At 32.9% G+C, this 3224-nt stretch overlaps 1 protein-coding gene across 5 annotated transcripts in view; it reads left to right on the top strand.

The window, feature by feature from the left end:
* Nucleotides 1-3224, top strand: part of LOC106469810 (ribose-phosphate pyrophosphokinase 1) — a 67924-nt gene that overhangs the window by 36108 nt on the left and 28592 nt on the right. The gene's annotated exons all lie outside the window — the stretch shown is intronic.

The raw sequence follows: 3224 nt of genomic DNA, 5'->3' as shown, positions 1-3224 counted from the left end.
AGAGGTATTTTAGTGAGTCTAATGGAACTTATAAATTATTAGTTTCCATGTAAACAATATCTAGATGTATTTTAGTGAGTCTAATAGAACTAATAAATTATTAGTTTCCATGTAAACAATATCTAGATGTATTTTAGTGAGTCTAATAGAACTAATAAAATTATTAGCTTCTATGTAAACAATATCTAGAGGTATTTTAGTGAGTCTAATGAACTTATAAATTATTAGTTTCCATGTAAACAATATCTAGATGTATTTTAGTGAGTCTAATAGAGTTATTAGAAGAAAGGCAGGATTAGCATTACTGTTATTGTATACACAGGGAAAAACTTTCTGACTAATCTGATTTATTGCCATAGCCCTTCCTAATGTTGGGATATTTCTGAACATATCTAGACACTTATATCACATTAAAACCAGTTCTTGATTTGAACTAGGGAATGCAGTTGCCTTTACATGTGCTGTGTATATATATGTAATGACAAAAACATATTTCATACTTTTTAATGGTTGTTGCATCCCACAGTCACTTGGGACATAAATGCAATCTTAATTAAGGCAGACAATGACTTTAGTATTTAATAGTAGATGGAAAAACTAAAGTCAAAGGTGGTCTGGTGGGCCGAGATAAAGTATTCATGTTGTAGTGTTATCTGATAGTGTGGATTTAAATCTCCCTTTAGCTTGGATTTTTTATAGACATTTTGAAATTATTTAACATATTATTGTAAGTGATATTTTCAATTGTAAAATTTAGTTATTTGCTAGAGGGAGCTGATAACCATGAGAAGCTTTGTCTAATATGTGGAGACTATGGTATATTACTTAAAAGCTTGTTGATTCATTTGAATTTTGGGCTATATCATACAAGAGAAATGTTGTTATAATCCACCGAAACACTGAAACATTCGGAAAAGCTCACTTTTCTGATTGGCTAATAATGTTGTTTTAGTCACTGAACTTTCTATTGTGGAGAAGCTGCACCTCTGTACTGCTTTATGCACGTAAATTTTGTATGGAGTTCAACTGAGCATCAGTGATTGTGTGGAAACACAGTACGGTGTATACAGCTCAGTTAGTTACATTACAACACATTGTATTTTATGATTTTTGTATATATATATGGGTGGGCTGGAATTCTCAACAAAAACAAATGCCGATAACTTGAATATTTTTCAAGATAAATTGCTAGTATAAATGCTTATGACAATAAAACTAACATGATTGTCTTAACTTCTTTCTGATAAACCTTTGTTAAGAGCTAAAATGGTCAAATTTGTAAAACGAAACTCAGAATTTTGATTGTTAATCGTCACAGTTGAAACACTGACCCCCATTTCGATTATGCACATGTAGACCTAAGGCTAACATTAGACAGACACGACCAGTCGAGCTAGGAAATATGAAAGATGTTAACTTGTTAACAGAACTTCCAAGCTTAGTCCATAGTGAGTTCCTTGGACTTGGCTATCCTTTTTGGGTGTCGGCTGCTGAATGATGACACCTAAGCCATTTGTTTCCAGTTTCAGAGGGCCGTGAAGTTTATTGAACATGAGATTTGTCACATGGTTGATTAACAACCAAGACTTCATTTCCATAATGATAAGGTTCATGCTGCTAAAGCCTCGTTCGTATTTGGAAGAACTGCACAGGATGACTTTTGAATACCCAATTAAAGTATTCAGATCTGTTTGAATATGGTGCCCACCACTGTATAGAAAGTCTGTATGCTCTGGTTGTTTTTGAAAATGGTAAACTGAAACGTTTACAAAGGGACTTTATTTCCTTTTCTTTAAAGCCTGGATTTATCTATGCTGGCCACTCGTTGACTTCTAAGGAACGAAGCTCAGAAATGTTGTTAGGAATGGAATTAGAAGTGCCTGGCTGTGACCCAGTTGGTTCATGAGAAAAAGTTGGTGTGAATACCGTTGTTTCATATTGTTTATGAATTCCTTCAAAATAGTGAGAGAACAGCCTTTCTGTAAAGGTAAAGGAATGCCATTCCCGTACCACTACACCACTGACAATACATATCAGCAGTGTGTGTACATGTGTAGTGCTCAGCATTGTGTACATATTACATAGTATGTGTGAGAGTTCTTATGCATGTCTAGTCTTATTACAGGCTGTACTTTACTGTTGGGCAGGCCAAGCTGGTTAGAATGAAAACATTGTACATGATTGGCCAAGATCGCTGTTCTGTTTAAAAGTTTTACAGGTCATTGACTGTTTGTTTCTTTAAGATACTATGCAACATTAGCATGGTTTGGGTTTCATTTTTCCAATGTATTAAAATTTCTGGGAAATAAAACATCAAAATTAGTTAAATAAAGATGAATAATTACCAACTGAACATTAATTGTACTTTTTGGAAATATATAATATATAAAAACATTAAAATTATTGTAATTGGGTCTCTTTTTTTTTACAACCTCTGATATAGATCATTAATTAATAATGGGATATACACGTTATCTTTTTCTGCTTGACACACTTTTGATTTTTTTTTTTTTGATGCTTCAGATGGTTCTTAAACCAATTTTAAAATGATTTTCACTCAATAGAAGTAACTGATTTTTTAAGTATTAATAGAAATAATGTTTTTTAAATATTACATAAATTTACTTCAAAAACTATTGATTGTATTTGTTATAACAAGACATCTCATCTTCAGATTATTTGGAAGTAGGAGGAATTAAGTTTGTCATTCTTACTCATGGTATTTCTTACCTTTAGATTATTGGAAGCAGGAGCAAGTAAAGTCTGTCATTCTTACTCATGGTATTTCTTACCTTTAGATTATTGAAAGCAGGAGCAAGTAAAGTCTGTCATTCTTACTCATGGTATTTCTTACCTTTAGATTATTGGAAGCAGGAGCAAGTAAAGTCTGTGTCATTCTTACTCATGGTATTTCTTACGTTTAGTTTATTGGAAGCAGGAGCAAGTAAAGTCTGTGTCTTTCTTACTCATGGTATTTCTTACCTTTAGATTATTGGAAGCAGGAGCAAGTAAAGTCTGTCATTCTTACTCATGGTATTTCTTACCTTTAGATTATTGGAAGCAGGAGCAAGTAAAGTCTGTCATTCTTACTCATGGTATTTCTTACCTTTAGATTATTGGAAGCAGGAGCAAGTAACATCTGTGTCATTCTTACTCATGGTTATTTCTTACGTTTAGTTATTCGGAAGCAGGAGCAAGTAAGTCTGTGTCATTCTTACTCATGG

This window comes from Limulus polyphemus, unplaced genomic scaffold (assembly GCF_000517525.1).
Source record: "Limulus polyphemus unplaced genomic scaffold, Limulus_polyphemus-2.1.2 Scaffold3666, whole genome shotgun sequence".
In the NCBI taxonomy this organism is placed as follows: Eukaryota; Metazoa; Arthropoda; class Merostomata; order Xiphosura; family Limulidae; genus Limulus; species Limulus polyphemus.
The sequence above is the reverse complement of the archived record's forward strand: the minus strand, read 5'-3'. Positions and strand labels throughout refer to the sequence as shown.